Source organism: Callithrix jacchus, chromosome 9, assembly GCF_049354715.1.
Source record: "Callithrix jacchus isolate 240 chromosome 9, calJac240_pri, whole genome shotgun sequence".
NCBI lineage: Eukaryota > Metazoa > Chordata > Mammalia > Primates > Cebidae > Callithrix > Callithrix jacchus.
Window position 1 is genome coordinate 34884643 of NC_133510.1, and position 21208 is coordinate 34905850.

General features: G+C 36.2%; 1 protein-coding gene and 1 long non-coding RNA gene across 6 annotated transcripts in view; one reads left to right on the forward strand and one right to left on the reverse strand.

Moving 5' to 3' along the window:
- CNTN1 (contactin 1) overlaps window positions 1-21208 on the reverse strand; it is a 376715-nt gene that overhangs the window by 258656 nt on the left and 96851 nt on the right. The gene's annotated exons all lie outside the window — the stretch shown is intronic.
- Window positions 1-21208, forward strand: part of LOC144577880 (uncharacterized) — a 55068-nt gene that overhangs the window by 17546 nt on the left and 16314 nt on the right. Inside the window, exon 2 of the long non-coding RNA XR_013522709.1 lies at window positions 11973-12038. This is a non-coding gene — a long non-coding RNA (uncharacterized LOC144577880). The remainder of the gene's footprint in view (window positions 1-11972; window positions 12039-21208) is intronic.

Sequence of the window (21208 nt, forward strand, 5' to 3'; positions counted from 1 at the left end):
AGACCAGTTGCATATATAAAGGTAGCTTGGCCTTCATGGGGAGGAGGGGCAGAAATGCTGAAAAATCAGCACTCTTGAAGCATCGGCACACAGGAGCTCTTTAAGCCTGAGATTAGAGCAGAACTTGACCCCTGTTATCCTGCATTCCAATGTAACCTAGCATTGAGTATCAAGCAACAGCAGTCTACCTTTTGAGTGCAGGCAAGAACGTGGCGACAGGTATCATCTGTGTGAAGGGCACATGGAGTCAGCTGACAGCTGGGAGCAGATTACAACATTGGTTAAAAAATAGGGAAGAAAACAAACTAGCAACAGCAACTCAGCCTTCTCTCTAAGCATCAGGCCACATTAGAGAAATCTGAAGCCTGTATCCCATTGAAGACAGCCAGGGTGAGAACAAAACTAAAAAGTCAGATCCCCTTCTATATACTAACAACCCAACAGAAGGGGCATGCTCATTTTCAGGTATAAATACCATTGACCTCAGTCTCTACTGTTCCATACACAATGTTTAGCATCACACACACACACACACACACACACACACACACACACACACACACAGCAACCTATTTTCAAAAGCAAAGAAATGAACTAAACCAAACTCAGAGGTGGCTCAGATATTGAAAATATCAGATAGAGAATTTAAAATATCAGTGATTAAAATACTAAAGGATATAAAGGGGAGAGTGGCAAACATTCCTTAACACAGTGAAAATTTAAGCAGGTAGATGGAAGCTTTAAGTAAGAGTGAAATGGAAGCACTAGATTTTTTTTTTAGAAGTTAACATTAGAAATTAAGAATTTCTTTGATAGACCAACCAGTACTTGATACAGCTCAGGAAATATTCAATGAACTTAAGGGTAGCCTAATCGAAATCACCCAAATTGACATATAAAAGGAAAAATGGTGGGGAGGAAAACATAGCACAGGGCTTCCAAGGACTCTGGGACAATATCAGATGATAAATATCAGTCATCCAGAAGAAAAGAGGAAAAATGGGATAGAATAAATATTTGAGGTGACAATTGTTGAAATGTTCCAAAAAGAATAAAAAACAATAAATCACATATCCAAGAAGCTCAGAGAACCTCAAACATTATAAATACTAGAATAAACAAATACAGCACATAGATACATCACAGTCACACCTATGAAAATAAAAGTTAAAACTATATTAAAGGTAGTGAGAATATGGAAAAATGCACTGTGCACCAAGGAACAAACATTAAAGAGTCAGACTTTTTTGTCAGTAACTGTGTACACCAGGAGACACTGAAGTGACATCTTTGGAGAAGCAAACAGCAAGAATAAAAACAGCCTGTCAGTCTGTGATCTGATACCCATGAAAATCTTTCAAAAATACAGGCAAAATACAGACATTTTCAGATTAAAGAAAAAGACTGAAATAATGCATTTTCAATGTACCTGATTTACAGTAAATATTAAGATTATTTCTTTAGACCAGAGGAATGTGATTGATACTGGAGAGAAACTTGGCTACACATTAAAAAAATAAAGAGCTCTTAAAATGGTAAAATAGCTAGTCCACTGTGCTCTAGTTACCCTGAGATAAAATTCTGAAGACCCCATAACCTGAATCCATTAAAAGTTGCCTTTTCTACCTTAAGCCTTGTTCTCTTGATGCATCTTAAATCTTACCCTCCCCTCTAACCATCAGCAGATTCCCATCCTGTTATTAACAGAGGCATGTGACTACGATCTCAATCTAATACAGGGTGGGGCAACCATCTGCCCTTGTACCAGTGGAATATTAAACTGGTTTCCCACCTTACTTTCAAACATACATTCTCTCGAGTGGCTTTCAAAACAACAACTTTGTAAAATTGCAATAGTACCTGAAATAAAATTTTATGGAATTATTAAAGAAAATGACTAGCATTCTTAAAATGGCAGGTGGCTTGTGAACTGTTTATGTACACATACCTTGTCAACATTTGTTCTGAATTTTATTAATATTTATAAATACACGTTTCCTACTTCAACATTATTACTGTTATATTCAAGGGAATAGATGGAAATTTCAAAGCCGACAACCTAATCACTGCTTTTACATGATCTGTCTTTTGTTCTGTGTAACTTCCAGAGCAAAGTATAGAAGGGTAAATCACTTGGAATTCTTTTATTCATTAATGAGAGTCACATTACCATGTTCAGTAGTCTCTAGAGCAATTAGCAGCAGTAAAGTTTGGAACCAGAGAAATTAGCTTAGTGAGCACACTCAACCATACCTCCTTTACCTCCACCTTGCAGTAACTCTTGGTAGGTAATTGTAAGTGAATCATAGCTTGATGTCTTGTAAGTGATCAGGCATTAAGATCAGCTTAATGCACTTAAAGCAGATGCACTTTATTTTCCCTTAAAGATCTGTGGTTCAAAAGTTATCTCCCCATCTTCTCTTTCCCCTCCCCTTTCCTCTCCTCCCTTCCTGTGTCTTTCTCATCATTCCTCTCCTCTTCCCTCTTCCCCTCTCCTTTTCTCCTTCATGTTCTTTCCCTAGATATCCTCATTTACTCTTATAACCTGAAAGATCATGCATAATAAATGCAAATTTATATGTCTAGCCAAAATTTCTTTTCTGAAATCCAGACCCTCAACCAAATTACATGCAAAGGGTCTTCAAAAATACATATTGTGAAAAAACTAAACAGGGGTTTCAAAAATTTTTGCATCATAATAAAGTTGTACTAACTTGTTAAAGCATGTCTAAACAGGATCTAGCTTGAGATTAAGAAGGATAGAACATGAGTTTGAAAAGAGACCCTATAGGAGCAACTTTACTTCACTAAAATTAAAGCAAAAATAAACATTAAATTGATGGTAAAGCTTGGGAGGAAGAATGGTGAAATCATTGATGCTCCACAAAAAGTTTATGGGGACAATGCCTCCCCACAAATCAGCAGTTTACAAATGAATAACTCATTTTAAGAAGGGATGAGACAATGTTGAAGATGAAGCCTTCAATGACGCACCATCCACATCAATTTGTGAAGAAAACATTCATCTTGCTCATGCCCTAATTGGATAGATCTACAATTAACAGAAGAAACAATAGCCAAAACTATAGCTATATCAGTTGGTTCGGCTTAAATATGCTGACTGAAAAATTAAAGTTTTTAAAATTTCCACTCAGGTGCCCAAACCATTGCATGCTGATCAATTGCAGATAACAGCAGAGCTTTCAATGCACATTTTAAACAAGGGGATCAAGACTCTAGAGCATTTCTTCAAAGAATGTTGACAGGATTTGAAAGGTGTCTTTGCCAGTAAAATTCTGAAGACAAAGACAAAGATAATCAAAGCCAGGTGGAAGTGGTCTAGTCAAAGCAAAAGCGGACTGGTCACCAGCAAAGTTCATGGCAACAGTTTCTGGCCTCCTCAAAGCGTTTAGCTTACTGACTTTTAGGAGTGCCAAGAATGGCAATATCTTCTTTTGATGAGAGTGTTTTGAAAAGTTATCCAAAGCTTTAAAAGAAAAGTGTCTGGAAAAGCTTTACCATAGAGTCCTTCACCATGCCAGTGCTTTTTTTTTTTTTTTTTTTTTTTTGCTCATCCTTCTCATCAAGCAAGGGTAATTTGGGGAGAGTTTTGATGGGAAACCATCAGGCATACACCTTACAGTCTGATTTGGTCCCTTCTGACTTATTTTTGTTTCCTAATGTTAAAAAGTCTATAAAGGGCACCCAGTTTTCTTCAGTTAAGAATTTAAAAAGGACTGTGTTGGCAGATTAAATTCCCAGAACCCTCAGTTCTTTAGGAATGGACTAAATGGCTGGTATCATCACTTACAAAAGTGTCCTGACATTGATGGAGCTTATACTGAGAAATAAAGTTTATATTTTTGCAACCTTTAAATCCATTTTTCGTGACCATACACAAGTCACCTCATACTTAATATTTACACTTGGGTATCACACAAACATCTCAAATTCAGGCAATGCACAACTCAGCTTTCTTTTTCTAAACTTGGTATTGTTTCTGTCTTCCTGTTATAGATGTCATCTTTTATAGAACATGTATATACTGATTAACTCAAACTCTGTCTCCAGTTAAGATATCTTTTCCTAACTGTAGACACACACACTTAATATTTCTACTTGGTTATTTCATTCTAAGATAACTGAACTCTCAATATTTTCCCAAAATCTGGTCTTCCTTCAGTTCTTCCTTTTCTAGTAAATGGCACCATCCTACACCATCTGCTCATGTTTGATGCCTACAGCTACAATTCCTTTTTCTATGTCCTAATTATGTACTGAATCCATTGCATTTACCTTTTTTTTTTTTTCGGTCTTCATTGTCAATAACCAAGTTCAAGCCCCAGTAACCTCTTTCTTGTAGACTTCTGAAATGGCCTTATAAGTGATCTCCCCATAGTCACGCTCCTGCTTGCTAATTTATGCCAAATACCATATCAGAACATCTCAAAGAGTCTTTTAAAAATGTAGATGTCATAATACCAACTGGACTCAAATGTTGTTTTCCCACTACAATTAATATTTTAAATCTTCAATATAGCATATAACATCCTGTTGGCCCCTAACCAAACCTCTAGCCTCATCTTGTTCTCTTTCCCCTCCTTCACCACATTTCAGTCACGCTGGCAATCTCCCTATTCTCTTCCAATTCATGAAACTTATGCTCCCTGTCAGGAATGCTGTTTATCCAAATGTTTACTTGGCTGACAGTCTCATATTTGAGGCTTTGTCTTCTTTACTACTTTGCAAACTAGGAAACTTCCTTCTTCAATTTATGCTCACAAAATACTACCTTTTGTCTATTGCTTTGATCGAAACTATAATTAACAACCCAAATTTATAATTATCTATTTAATACCTAACTCTTACACAATAATGCACTACAGCAAAGAACATATGTATTTCATCTGACTTTCACTTATCACAGGCCTGGTGTTTATCACTGTGATGGGCATATAGAGGATCAAATTACATTTGCTGAATACATGGAAAAATGAATCATTATATATTATTGCTGATGTCAGACAATCTGATTCTTTAATTTTGAATGACCAGTTACCATAATGGAGTTGACCATCAAGAACTGAGAAGCTTGCTGCTGAATAAATGGTTCATTTTTAACTTCAGACCTTTGGCTAAAGGTACTTGTTATTAACCTTCTCTCTAAAAATCGATGCTGTCTCTTCCAGGATTTTGCCTTCCTAGCTTGTCAAACCTATCTTTAAAAAAAAATCTAGTTTGACCTGATGTTACCCACATTCTGCTCTGACTTTGTGTCCAAACTCATTTATTCTTATGTGGGAAAGTTTTCTTCCTTCCACAATCCTACCTATGCCTAAACTACCTACTTGAATTCTCTGCTGTTAGGGATTCCTGCTCATGCTCACCCTAAGACAGAACACTGATGAGCTGTTATTAATTCTAATACATTTGTTGTTTTCACTTTGCTTTCTCCAGGGAGATTCTTCTCAGTTCTTTGAGAATGTTCTTAGCTGGCTCCTATTTTTCTAGTTGTTCAGGCTGATGTGTTCATCTGATATGGAGATGACTGCCAGATATGTAGAAAAACGCTTGACGGCTTTAGGCTTTCTAACTGCTGGTTTCCAAGGTACCATCTATGTCTGTACTCTCAATGATTAAGGGGTCACTTTTCTTCTCTACCGAATTTGGGAAAACTTCACTTGGTTGGGAAGCCTACTGATTTTTAAATTTAATAATTTCACAAATATTACTTAAGAGTAGAAAATACTATTTTTTAAAAAGGATAATTAGAGAGTATTTTTCGTCCTAACTCGTATTATTATCTCAAATGTATCTTTCTTGCCTTCTGCATTAGTCCATTCTCACACTACTATGAAGAAATAGCCAAGACTGGGTAATTTATAAAGGAAACAGTTCTAATTGGCCCACAGTTCTGCATTGCTGGGGATGCTTCAGGAAACTTACAATCGTGGTGAAAGGCTAGGGAGAAGCAGGCACCTTCTTCCTAGGGTAGCAGGACAGACTGACTGCAAGTAGGGAAAATGCCAGACACTTATAAAACCATAAGGTCTCGTGAGAACTCACTGTCATGAAAAGAGCATGGGGGAAACCATCCCTGTGATCTAATTACCTCCACCTGGTCCCAACTTTGACACATGAGGACAAAAGGAATTACAATTCAAGGTGAGATTTAGGTGGGGACACAGAGCCAAACCATATCACCTTCCCAATTAGTTATAAAGGGGGGGAGAGAGAGAGTATATTTAATTGTTAAAAGCCTAAGTTTTCATTTCTCACGTTTTGGACTTTAATGCCATATTGCACACTTAGTTATTGTTTGTCCATAGCCAATTTACCTCAGCTCACTAAAGCTCAGTATATTTATTTCTCAGATGAAAATACTACTACTATGTCTACATCATGAGAATATTGTAAGGCCTGATTAAATGAAAGAACATAAAAAACATATGCTTCTATATTGTAAGTGCTCATAGTTGTTCATTACTATTAATATATAAACTTTATGCAAGCCAGCACCATGCTTTATGCTTCTGTATTGTACACATCTAGTACAGAGTTTGCATAAAATAGGTTTGCAATAAATGCTTACTTATTGACTAGCTGATGAATTTAGCCAGATTTTCTGAAGCCTTTTGTTTTGTCAGGTCTCATGATTCAGAAAATATTATCTCTCACAAGGAGAGCCAAGTGTGAAAACACAAGGGTTACGTCCTGCCAAAAAATGGTACAAACACATTCTAAAGTGTTTGCTAATTTTTATATAAATTTTTACCAACTCCTTAATGCTTCAAGGAAAAAATTAACTCATCAGGCATTTAAGATAATTTAATTTCAGTACTGATTATAATGTGATCCTTTTTATACTATGACTTGGTGATACAGGTAATTTTAGGGCAAATGCTACATAGTGATAGATTTTTTGATACATACATTAAATAATTACTAAATATATTTTATTAAGTATACAAATATCGATTAAACAAACTTCAAATAATGCTTGTGATTATAAGTAATAAATTTTATTTGTATATGTATATATATATACACATTACCAAACAATATTAGTCTATAGATTAGGAAATTTATTTGTGACTGGTATTTTCCTATGTATTTCTCATGATTTATCAAATCTCATGTTTCCAACAACTTTTCAATGCTTTGTTTTCCTTCGGTAATGTTGCAATAACCCAAAAGTCTTGAACAGGAATTCAATGTACTGATCTTTATATATATATGTATATATAAAGTTAAAAAAAATTATAATGACAGTGGAGTTTATGCTTATATTGTGTTCCACTTCTGACTAGAAAGCAGTATGGATATCATGTGGACTTTTAAAAAACTAAAAGATCAGAGGTACATGTGCAGGTTTGTTAAATAGGTAAAACCATGTCATGGGGATTTGCTGTACAGATTACTTCCTCATCAGCCAGGTATTAAGCCTAGTACTCATTAATTATTTTTCCCAACTTCTTCCCTCCTTCCACCCTCCACTCTCCGGTAGGCCCCAGTGTCTGTTGTTCCCCTCTATGTGTCCATGTGTTCTCATCACTAAGCTTGCACTTCTATGTGGTATTTGGTTTTCTGTCCCTGTGTTAGCTTGCTAAGGATAATGGCCTCCAGCTCCAACCATGTTCCTGCAAAGGACATGATCTTTTTTAATGGCTGCATGGTAAAATAAAGACTTTTATACCCTGGGCCTTCATAATACATTGCTCTGGGAAATACCCTCTGCTATCATCCATCTAAAAAACTTTCTTTGCCATTATTTGTGCTGAAGGTCTACAAGCCATGAATTTCTGTAGCTTTGTTTGTCTGGAAAAAAAAAAAAAAAGACATTCGTTGGGCAAGATTGACTAAGAAAGTACAGTAAGTATAGGAAAACAAAAGATAGCAAATCTGTCTGTCCTCCTTCATTTTGTTAAATCCCTGGTGCTGTGTCACACAATCAATGACTCTTTAGTAGGAACATCTCAACTGGATTTTGAGACACAAGCTCTCCTCCTTTTGCTTCTCTGTCCATTCAGTCTGCTTTCCAGCACAACATTTTTATTAGCATGCTTTAAAAAGTAAAGGATAAGAAATCTTTTCTCATTTTTTTCTCTCTCCCTAGATATTTTCATCCACTCTAATAACTTGATATATCATGCATCATGCATCTAAACTTACCTCTCCAGTCCAAATGTCTTTTCTGAGTTCCAAACTCACTGACCCTCTTATATATTTTATATTACACTCAGGCATCTCAAACTCAAGCAGTCACAATTAAACTCTTGACTTTTCCCCTAAAATATGCTCATCTACCAGTTTTCCCTCTTCAAGTTAGTGGGACAAGTCTCCACCCATCTGCCCCTTACATGTCATAGTTTATATTTTCTTCTTTCTCTACGGCCACTAGCACCTTGTTTGTACTTTATAACGATATATTGAGTCCTCTGTATTCTTTCTTTCCTCACTGCCATTAACCTAGTCCAAGCCATCATATTCCCTTGTTTGAATGATTGCAAATCTCTTAAAAGATTTCTTGTGCCAAAACTCTATCATAGCACCTAGAAGAATATTCTTAATGTCAGTGTCATATTTACTAGCTTAAAAATGTTTGATATTTTCCTATTATAATTATGATGCTATGCTATGTCTTCAACCGGATATGGAAGGTCCTGTATCATCACTAGCCTCACCTACAGCTCTTTTTCCCTCACTCATTATATCGCAGTTACCCTGGGCATCCTCCCACTCTATTCTAACATACTCACTGTCTTTTTACAGGCTGCTTTTTTGGCTTAAGATGCTTTTCCCCAGTTCTTTCCTTAACTAACACCTTATCTGAGGTTGTTATTTAAAATGTACTTCCTTTGAGAAACTCCCAGATCACATTCCCACCATTCTTCCTTGCAAGCTAGGTTAGGTGTCCTGTGACACTCACCATAGCCATGGTTTTTCTAGGTAGAACTTAGAATAACTGTTATTAAATATTTACTTGTATAATTATGTATTCAGTGTCTCTCTCCTGAGGTATGGGATCATATTTGTCTCACTTACTTTTGTATCTCTCCTATTTATCACTGTATTGGGCACATAGGTGGTGCCAAAATATTTTTTGAATTAATAGGTGAATGTATCAGTGGCACAAGATGTAACTTTATTTGGTGTATAAGATGGAGAATTGACACCTGTGAGAGGGTTGAACTGACAGATGCAGGCTGCCTGCTTCCAAATAATTAGTTTATATTCAACGTCAGACCTCTGGCTATGAATTCTTACATGTTCAGTTTCTCCTGAGAATAGCTATTCCTTATCCCAGAACTTTTGTCTCCTTGGTTTGCCAGACTTTGTCCTCATTGTTAAGTCTGCCTGGATCCCTAGTCACACACCACCCTGACCTCTGGCCTATGTTGTGGTGCCATTCTCACTTCTGCCCAAACTCATCTTCACTTAAGTGAGAGAATTTCACTTTCTACATGACTCTCCTTAAGTTCTGTCCCTCCTGATGTTATTTTTGTCCCAGATTCCCACCTTGCAAGATGTCTTAGACAGAACATTCATTAACCATTAATTCTAGTTCATTCCAGCTTGGTGTCTTCATTCTGCTCTCCTTGGGGAAGCTCACCTCGGCATCAGGGCACTCTTCTTTGTCACCCCTTGCTGTTCTACTACAACACTTTTTGAACTTCGACTTAAGCATAGATGACTTAGCTATTTAAAACAGATTTCTAAGACCCACTCCTAGAAATTTTGATATATAAGATCTGGAATGAAGTCTTCAAGTCTGCTTTTCCAGCAAGCTCTCAGGCAGTGGCGATGCTGATGTTACCAGTCACACAGCTATATTCGAAAGGGCCTCAGTCTAATAGTCTGAAGCAAATTTATTATAGTGTGATTTGAAGTTTATTAATTGAGGTTTTGAAACACCATGATTGTTTTAATGTTTCTTAGGGCTTGTCATCACATTCTATGCTAGTTCTCTCTTCTTACTGGTTAAGCCTGTAGCCTCCTTCTGCAACCCATGAAGACTCCTGTGCTTAGAAACTCTTTCTACAAGAAATATAGCTACTTATGTTCTTATTTATGAATATTTAAAAGCATGGTTTTATACTGTTCACTGATTGGTGATCATAGTCAAATCGTTTTCCATGAGGAGATGTGCATTTTGTTGGTAAAATATACATTTCATGCTTTATAGCCCAAGTTTGGCCCTGGGTATGACATTTACTAGCCATAAATTTAGCTAATTCCCCTATCAAATTAGAAATACAATAATATTTATATTTAAAATATCTACCCCACAGGAATATTGCATTCATTAGTTAAGTAAAATATTTTAAAAACACTTAGCACATTGCCACACACAAGTGATAAAAACTGTGTAGCCATTATTGCAGAAAATCCCTGAAAACTGGTATTATATTTTATGCTTCTGTTTACTGCGTAGCATGTAGCATAAACCCGGCATAAACAAAAGCTTAAAATTACAGAATCTAATTTGTGCCAGAGAGGGAATAAATATAGTTTTGTTTAAAACTTGCTATAACTCCTGATTCAGTTTATTAGTTTTTAAGAGAAACAATAGAATAAGCATTATATGTGTGTGGGGTGAGGGATGTATTTTTCAGAATCAATAGAACCTATATATATGTGTCTATAAATAGGTGCATATATTTTAAATATTCTAAATACATCTATTCTAAATATATGTATTCTATATATGTTTATATATACACATATATATTCTATATGTGTAAGTTCTGTTAAATGTATAGATTCTGCTCAGTAAAAATGTTTGTGCGTTTGTATACATGTTTACAGAGATTTATTTTAAGGAATTGTTCAGAGGATGTGGGTGTAGGGTTGGCAAGTAAGAAATCCCCAAAGCTGCTGGAAGGCTCAAAACTTGGCAGTAGCTGATCCTACAGTCTTGAAGCAAAATTTTCTCTTGTTTGGGAATCTTCAGATTTTTCTCTTAAGACCTTCACATTGTTGAATGAGATCTTCCCACATTATGGAGGGAAATCTGCTTTACTTAAAATCAACTGATTGTAGATGCTAACTAACCATATCCACAAAATGCCATCACAACAGTACCTAGATTAGTGTTTGATTAAGTAAGTACTATAGCCTAGCAAATTGACCCATCAAATTAATCATCACAACTCCTTTATATCTATGGAACAAAAATAAAATTCTCCCAAGGTGTTTAATGACCTCCATGATTCCACTCAAATCTTGTCTTGTAATTATTCCTTCCTCAATTGGCGGACTCACTTTTCAGATTTCATTGAGAAGTCTTTTCCAAACACTCCTTCTCCATGGGAGCTACTAGAAGTAAGCTTTCCCATCTCTTTATTCAGAATCATAGTAAATTTTCTGCAACTCTCTGTGTGTGATCCTCTGTACATTTAAAAAGTATAATGCACTAACAAGGTGTCCATTCCATTTAAATAAAGACATAATTTACTTTGAAAACCCTGTAATGTTTAATAAATATTTAATATTTTTGGCAATATATCATTTAGGTAAAATATCAGGTGAACATATTTTTAATGACTATGATTTGTTCAGTTTCATTCAAAATATATATTTCCTCACCAACTATGGCAAAAAAAAGAGCAGTTATTCATTATTAAATTAAAGGGGCAGGCTATAAAACAACAGGAACTCAGGCAATTCAGCAATCTATCTGTCTGAGAGGAATAAAACACTATTCCACTCTGTACTGGCTGGCACAACTCTTCACCAACAATCCCCCATTTATATATAAAAACAAACTGGCCTTTGTATTTTATTTATGCTGTCACCAGGGCATTACTTTCAAAGCACTTCAGCAACACAAAAATAATGTTTCTGTCTCTTACATGCATGAATATTAAAAACAATTCATGCAAAGTGCTGCTCAATGAGCATATTTATCTCAGTTGGTTTCCTGATTGTACAATGACAGGGTTATTAAATAAAATTTCTTATTTTGCCAGCATCCTGAAGATTTTCTGGTTGTATGCACATCTGGGCAAAACCTTGAATTGTGGAACACTTACTAGGTAGGTATAATAGAAATGACCTAAATTTATCCACATGAATTTTCCCCTTACCACTTCTCTACTATTTCCATTTCTCATGTAATAGGTTGGTACAAAAGTAATTGCGGTTACTACATTTTAATAGAAAAAGATTTGAACAAATGGATGGAATAATGTTATAGGGATGTGATAAAAATAAATATTAGATTCAGAGCAAGCAGAAAGGAGAAACTAGAATAACTTCTCCAAAAGGGTGGAGAAGAAGAAGGTCAGAAAAGGTTTCGTTCAACTAAATGCGGGGATAAGAGTAGATATTTTTCAGGTGGCAGACGGGAGAGTTATTCCAGTACGAGGAAGCCACATAAAAGCAGCACTCAAGGATGACACAGCTTGGCTTATGCTCTGTGAAGAACGATAGAGTAAGGCATAATTTAGAGTGACAGAAAGAGATAAGGGCATTTTTTATCTTTTAAGTTTAAATTGTTGATGTCAGAGTTCAAAGTGTTTCATGATCTGATTCCACATTACACATACAACCTGATTTTTTTTTCCCCCACAAATAGGTACTGAAGGGGACAAATGTGTAATTTCTTTCCCCAACTCTCACAGGTTCTTAGCTGGGACACTTCTGTAGCAAAATACAGACTAACAGGGAAAAAAAGTATACAGATTTATTTTAATATGCATATGGACACTGGAACCATGCATAAACTATGGGACTCAAAAGAGGAGCCAGATAGTTGAAATTTTTATACCATCCTGAGGTTATGGAAAAAATAAGGGATTGGAGCATGGCAAAGCAGGTTACAGAAGGGAAAGGAGGAAAGGCGTGGCTAGCAAGGTGGTCTTGTTACTCACATGAAGCCTCTCAGGTAGCAGCCCTCAGAAAGATGAGATGCTAGCCTGTGGTAAGAGTTTCTCCAAACCTTTAAGATTATTCAACTCTGAGTCTCTTTTTCTCTGTGAGCTTATCTTCTTTAGATGAGGCTAAAAAGGACTCCAGAGAAAGCCTGGCTGTTTATTTTACTAATGTAGATTTTCCCTATAAATGCAAATCTCCCCCCACAAAGGGAAACTTTTCAGAGCTATTCCTGTGGTCCTCAGCCCCTTTGAATAGCCGTCTCAAAACAGGCCAAAGATGTACATTTTAGGGTGAAATATTTTTGGTTTTCTTCCCTGCTGAAGAAATATTTACTTAATGAATACACAAGTGAACAACATTTTCTAAAATGAAACTATATGCAAGGAACTTTGCCAAGGTTCTTAGAGGATAAAAATAAGCAATTGAAAATAAAAAGACCCACAAAAGTTAACAACTCATTGTTCAATAATAAATATAAGAAAAATAATTGTAAATCAAGACAGAAATTAGAAGAGAGGTAAATCTTTGTAAATCGAGAATTTATTTTGTCCACTACTCTGCATAAGCCTGTGTCGTCAAGGATCTCTGTACCTATTATTTTAGTGCTGTGGTTTACAATAATTTTCCTTTTCTGCCTTAACTGTTTTCATTACCTTCTTTTACATGTCCAGAGAAGAAAAGACAAATTTTTACTTGATTAAAATATTAAATAGAGAACAAAATTGAATGATAGCTTTTAAATGTAAAAAATTGAGATTTTTGTTATCAAGTATTTGTATTTTCTATAAAGCATCTTACTTAATAGTCACAGAAAGTAAAGTAAAAATTGCCTCATTTTACCACTGTGAACCCTTGTGGCTCAAGTTTAGGTAACATTCCAAAAAAAATTAAAAAGTGAGTGGAGGAGCTGCGATCTGGGCGCTGCTGGGTCCCATTTCTCCCCAAAGCTCAACTCACCTATTATTTCCTCAAGGAATCATCCTCTGATGACTCCAGCCCCTATTGTCCTTTACATTCTCGGAATTCCTATGATCAGCACTCCAAACCCTAATACTTCATTTTCCCTATTAATTCTTATTTTTTTAAAATAATTATTCAGGTTAATTTGATTTCCTTACATGGATTATGAGATATTTGATAAACAGAACAAACAACACTGTGTTCTTTTGAATGGCCCATAAAACTCTCAACAGTGCTGAGCACACAGCAAGTACCTTGAGACATGTGTAGATTGATCAGACTGCACCTTCAGGAGTTTGAGCCTTTATTTTACATCAACATAAACATTTCTCCCAATCACTGAAATATCATGCAGTTAACCATCATTTCCAGTGCTCGGTGGGAAGATATGGGTAGGATATTTTCTGACACATAGTATATTTTTGGAGACCATTTTTGCATATCCTAACAAAGTGCTATCTACATTATCTTGTAGTCTACTATTTATTAGCTCTGTGCACAAGCTACATAATTCAGTTTTTTTTGAAGGTTAAAAATTATTATTCACGTAAACGAACATTATAGACTTTAGAGTAATAAAATGTAGGACTATGACTACAATATTTAAAGGAATAGTCTACAGGTATTTCTTAGTTCCATCCAAATTTATTCCTAAGCTAGTCTGATAACTAAATCAACATCCCTGCATCAAAAGAAAAATGCAGTGTCCAAATGTATTTTAACTGGTCTAGCAGAGAAAATGATCCAACTCTGGTTACGAAGAACATTAGTAAATTTAACCATAGGAATTTTAGACCATAGCAGATAATTTGGAACATATTTTGGTAATTGAGGTGAGCAATTACTCTACCTATACATATTTTCAGGAATAAGGTGATAAACCATCTCTGGTAATAAGACAATGGCATGGGTTCAGCAAAAGTGACTATTTTTTTAATTTGCTAAAATGCAAAACAAAAAAAGTTGACAAACTAGACACATATCATAGGCATCAATGTGTGTAAATATTATATTTGTGAAATCGAGCACAAATGAAACAGTAGGTAGGATTAACGCCAACCGAAACAAGCAGTAACAAAACTTTTGTGAAAATATGAAATAAAGAATTTGAGGAAAGTGCTCCTTCCTAATCCCAGCCATAGACTACCAGAATGCCTGTCTTTTACAAACTGTGCCTGACACTAAAAGGCAGGGATTCTGTGAAAACAATCCTTGGCTAACTGAGAATAAAAGCCCAGCCCTTAATCATTACCGGGACTTCCTTGAGTTTGAGTTAAGGTCATTGATGTGAAACAGGCAGAAGTAGTTTTGGGGGATCTTTTAGCATGGAAAGAATTTTTAAAAGGGGCTTTAGAAAGACACTGGGAAAGAAGAATTTATGGAGAAATAAGGATTTATATTCTTATGTTGGCGGTGGTGGGGGCAGGAGATGTGGACAGAAAATTCTCCCCTAATATCGGGCAGTGGTTTTGAATGAGGGGTGCTGTACACCCTTCTTGCCTGCAGTTGACTGGGCAGAATAATCTCTTTTCAGTGCCGCCAGGGCCCAAAGATTAGACAGCAGTGAGATGGCAAGGAGGTACACACAGGCAGGAAGAAGAAGACAAAGGTGCCTATTTTTCTAAGGGAGATAGTGATGCACAGAAAGAATTCCTAGTGCCTATTCATTTAAGACTGTCCAGAGATGTTAACCGAAATCTCTAATCTAGGGGTCTAGTTTTCTAAGAGCTCTTCTGGTAGAATTAAGTGACCCAGCTCACTGGGTCAAGTTGAGGATGTGGCTTCCTATCCATAACAGCCTACCGCAGGAAGTTGTTGGGGGAAATTCTCTGGCTCCTGAAGTTCATCTGTGTTGCTCTTTGGAGGCAGCAAGAGACATCAGCTGGATGTGACAAATCTCAAAGGCCAGTTGGGCCTGCCTTAAGAGCAGGAGTCACGCATATTGCACAAATCTTCCCATGTACTAGAATCTGCAGCTAGAAGAAGTAGAGGGGCGTGCAATCACTAGACTTCCTAAATATAGGTGAAGTGCATGCTATTAACACTAGCCCTGGGCAGCACACATGTGGAACATCAGCAAAGTAATAGATTTATACAAGTCATGGTGCTGTGAAAATATTTTAAGATTAGATGGAAGAAGAAATGTTAAGATAGCAGATACCAATGGTGTCAATCTAAAAAGTAAAAGTAAGAATTTTCCGTGTGTTTCCATCATATTTTCCAGGGAAATATACAGAAATATAGAAACTTTACAAACATGATAATAATACATTTATTTCAAAGAAAAAATGTAAGGCAACCATGAGAAATACCCACATTATGTGAAGTATACCATGAAAATAATATTTTTGAAGAATTTACAACATGGAGAAGTTCAAAATTCAATACAATGCAAGATGAAATAAAAATAGGATATTGAAATGTATGCATATATGAAATTAAAATGTGAACAAAAGGTTATCCATGAGATATAAAATTATGAGTAATTTCTCTTATTCTCCAACTTTTCAACATATGTATGCATTTTTTAAATTAAAACATTCCTATCATAGGACAGTGTGCATGCATTTTCTGTAATCCTTATAATGGAATCTTCTCCTTTTCATTCCTTTTTGCCGAATGAGAATCATTAAATGACTTGCCTACACTCTTGCCAGTGTCAGTGGAGATTGAGAATTCAAATTTCAGTTTCTTTAGTTTGTTTTCATTGCAACAGTATGCCTCTTACAAATGTATTCTTGCCTCACCATTTCTGAGAAAGAAGGGAACCCATTATTTCAAGTGTTCAAGAAAATTTCTAAGCAATTTAGGTGTTACTGACTGATGGGTGATTCCGTTACCAAAATGCAAATAGCTGGATTAGAAATTCATCTCTTTTTCTTTCCAAGCTTCTTCTCAGAATAACAACATTAGTACCATAGCAGAAAGTCACACAAAGAAATTTAAAAAGCAGATTTTTTAAATCTACATATGGAAAAATCAATCTCAAAGTAATCACTGAAGTAATAATTATATAGCAATTAATAAGTAGCTGCAAGGCATTATGCTAAATAATCTGTGGACTTGAAAGATATATAAGACATAACTCTCTTCCCCTGTAAATTTTGTAATCTCATGTGGGATATACTGAAAATGAAAAACAGCAATAAATATTTAAACTAAAAATTAACAATATAGAACAAGAGAGAAAATTAACATGTATAAAGTGTCTACTATGTAGTGGGTACTGACAGACACTTTATATATGTCATCTCATGAATCCTAACAATAGCACTATGTATGATGTGTGTGATGAGGCAGAACATAAAAGAAAGAGAAGCTTTGCTAGTGAAACTAAATCTAGAAAGAACTTAATTTTAAAGAGTTACTTTACTTATCTCTAGTCACTTAGGAAATGTCTATTTCCCTTGGGGAAGGTAATAATAGGGCCTTTCATGATCTGGTAAATTATGGCTCACTCAAGCCTTCCCAAGAGTGGGTCACAGAGGTGTTAGCAAATTTTCCAAAGGGTCATTTGCAGTTGTTGGAGAAGGATCCTTTTGTGATTTTAAGGCCACTGGAACCTGTTTGAAGTATTTATGCTCCTGACTGATGGTGCCGGCAGAAAAGGCTATCAGGAGCCCCAGATAGGTCACCATGAGGCAAAGGAGAGCCTGGTCAGGCTCAGAACTGTGGTGTAGAGGTTTCTGCAGAAGGGCTGAAGCTGGCAGCCTTTCCTGTCCTGGCTACTGCCTCCTGGTGGACATGTGAGAACACTGGCCGAGGTGCTGCTTTCTACAGATGGCAGATGGAATCATGAAGCTTGCAAGTTTCAGTCTCAGTCAGGACCCCCTTGTAGCATGCAAAATCACCAGTTACAATGTGCTGCGAAGTATTTTTCCATAGCGGCTGTGTGTGTAGTGACAGAGATGAATGGATGAACTTCCTGGTTTTCTCTCTGCCTGGCATTTGGAAGCAGGACAGACTACATTAGATGGAGTAATTCTCTAGAAATCTTGGGTAATGGGAGGAGACATTGGACTTTCCGCAAATATGGTCAAGTTTAGAGTTGTGTAATTAGAAATAAAAAAGATATGACTACATTTGAATTCTCACTTTTTTTATTTTTAACAGTGAGATGAGGCTCGGGAAGATACAAAGCTTGTCTGAGCAACCGTAGGTAGTAATTGGCAAAGCCAGGATTCAAACCAACTCTGTTTAACACTAATATTCTATTCTTTGCATAAGAGATGCCACGTTATATATTTTTCAAATAAAATTATGCATCTAAAGAAATTTAGTAAATTATTAAATTCAGCAAAATGTTAAATTCCAGATGAATTACACAATGACATTCATCTGGAATTTAGGAAAACATTTTGCTAAATTCCAGATGAATGTCACTGTATAATTCTGGGAAAAAATAAAGCTTATGTTTGATTTACGAAAAATTCAGTTATTTTTTTTATTCTTCATTGAAACTCAGACACTAAATCCCCTGTGACTGATAGGATTTACTTTTACTTAATAAGGAATTCTTGTTTTGATGAAATGAAAAGTCATAAGATTTTCTTATACTAGTCATGCTCAGAAAAATAAAGCAACAGCTTTTCTTATCTATTCTATAATTTATTCAAATGTAAGTTATGAGGAACTAGAAGTTATTAAAAATCCAAAATAATTCAATTGTGCAATAAAAATAACAAAAAGAGGAGTCTGCCAAAATGCAATATAACGAATAATCTCTAATAACACAGAATAATACAGCGGGGCTGTAACACTTTTCCCTGTGGCCCAAAGTGCTAAGCAGAGTAGTGAGCACATATTTGGTGCTAAACAAATTACTGTCATTGATGATGGCTGCCAAGTTCTGAGTCAACTGTAACATTTAAGAGAGACTACGGAATTGTTCAAAAATTATGTAAGATAAAATTTATAGAGAGAAAGGTTTTTAAGTGATAACCATTTGACAGGTTATCTTGTAAATAAGATGAGGCCACGCGCTGTGGCTCACACCTGTAATACCAGCACTTTGGGAGGCTGAGGTGGATGGATCATGAGGTCAAGAGATCGAGACCACCCTGGCCAACATGGTAAAACCCCATCTTTATTAAAAATACAAAAAAATTAGGTGGGCATGGTGGTGCACACCTGTAGTCCCAGCTACTCGAGAGGCTGAAGCAGAAGAATTGCTTGAACCTGTGAGGTGGAAGTTGCAGAGAGCTGAGATTGCACCACTGCACTCCAGGCTGGGTGATAGAGCGAGACTCCTTCTCAAAAAATAAAAATAAATAAGATGAAAGGTATGACTTTATGCTTACAACTTCTAAACCAAGAAAAAATTATATAAATAAATAACTTGATACAGAGGCAGATTTTTAAATATATCCCCAGTATTCCAGTAAATCAATGAACATCATAGTGAGCCGATGACAGATATTGGCTGAATAAATGAATATTTAAATATGTGACACACACATTTATACTCATTTATTAGATAATAGAAGTGCTAAACTGAATTTAAAGGACAAGGTAATACATACAATAAGGCCAGTTAAATAATATATAACTGAAGGAAAGAAATGACCAGCGTGACATGGAAGCTATTCACAGAGAGATGGAATCTTCTAGACAGATCCTATATTCTAGTATCTTCTGGATTCTATTGTTGCAATTTAGAAACTATCTATAAGTCTAATTGCCTTTCCTTCAGTGATGCTTTCCCTTGTTTCTCTAGCTGCTTCCAGTTCTTCTTTATTGGTGGTGTCCTGCATTTCATTTTTATGTGTTTAGGCATAATTTTCTTTTAATTTTTCCTGCTTCGGTTCCCTTGGATTTCCAGTCCTGAAGATTGGACAGTTTATGATACCCATATTTCTACTAACAGTATTCAAAGCAACCACTTTGTAAACAGCTTCTACCTTATAAATCCCTTCAGCCATCTCAGCAGAAGCCAAAAATGAAGAGATTACGTTGGAAAGATCCATGGACATGCCTCTTATGTAATGAAGTAAAGCCTTATGATGCATACAAGACACACACAAAGTTCTTGAGAATTTCATATCACCAGAAACACTACCAGCTTAGACTGAAAGGGCTAGAGGGAGCTGTGATGTGAGAAGGACATAATCAGGTGTTGCTGATTTTGAAGATGAAAAGGTGGTCCACAAAGGCATTCTGTGGCCTTTAGAAGCTGGGTGCAACTCTCAGCTTAGAGCAGCAAAAAAATAAGGAGCTCAGTCCTACAACCACAGAAACCGACTTCTGCCAATAACCTGAATGAGTCAGAGAATGATTTTCCTGTAGAGTCTCCAGAAATAAAGATACCCTAACAATACCTTGATTTTCAGACTGGTAATGCCCATACTGGACCTCTGACCTACAGAACCAAGGTTTTACAGAACTGTTGTTGTAAGACACAATATGTATCATAATTTGTTATGGCAGGGATATAGTTTCTTACAAATGAAAAACTCTAAAATATGACTGTAAGAAACTTGTTTTTAAATGTTTTGCTGAGCAGACTAGAAAAGAAAGTATTCAAAGAGAACAAAGATGAAGTGATAGCAGGGACCCTGAGAGGCAAGCAAGTGCCACGCTGGGCATGTAAGATAAAGCCCGGCTTGCCCAAGTTGGAGACTGAGAGAAAAGTTCCCCAGCTGGATCCCAAAGGGCAATACTCTGAGGGTCAGATTTTATAGGAAATAAACTATCACTGGGAATATACAGTGATATGTTCCGAACCTCATATTGAAATGTAATCCCCATGTTGTAGGTGGGGCCAGGTGGAAGGTGATTGGATCATGGGGGAAGATTCCTCATAAATGACAGCACCATCCCCATGGTAATAAGAGAGTCTCCCTCAGTTAGTTCCTGTACGATCTGGTTGTTTAAAAGAGCTTGGGACCTCCCCCTTCTCTCTTACCCCCTTGATTGCCAAGTGACACGCCTGCTTCCACTTCACCTTCCACCATGAGTGAAAGCTCCCTGAGGCCTCACCAGAAATGGAGGAGATGCTGGCACCATGCTTCCTATACAGCCTACAGAACCGTAAACCAATTAAACCTCTTTTCTTTATAAATTACCCCGTCTCTAGGTGTTTCTTCATAGTGATGCAAAAATGGAATAACACAGGCAGCAAAAGAAAATTAACATAATACTAAGTTCTGTGTCTGATACTGCCAATATCTGAAATCTCTGTAAGTCTAGATCTCCTGTCATGCTTTTGTTCGCTTTAAGTCTATTTTATTTTTTACATTTTATAATTTTTAAATGATCTATTCATTTCCTTAGAACTGTATCTTGGAAATGCTTTGAAGTCAGGTTCACACTTCAAAGGATTCCTTTTTCATCCACCCCATGACTATGAATCTGTAACCACTCAAAGGTA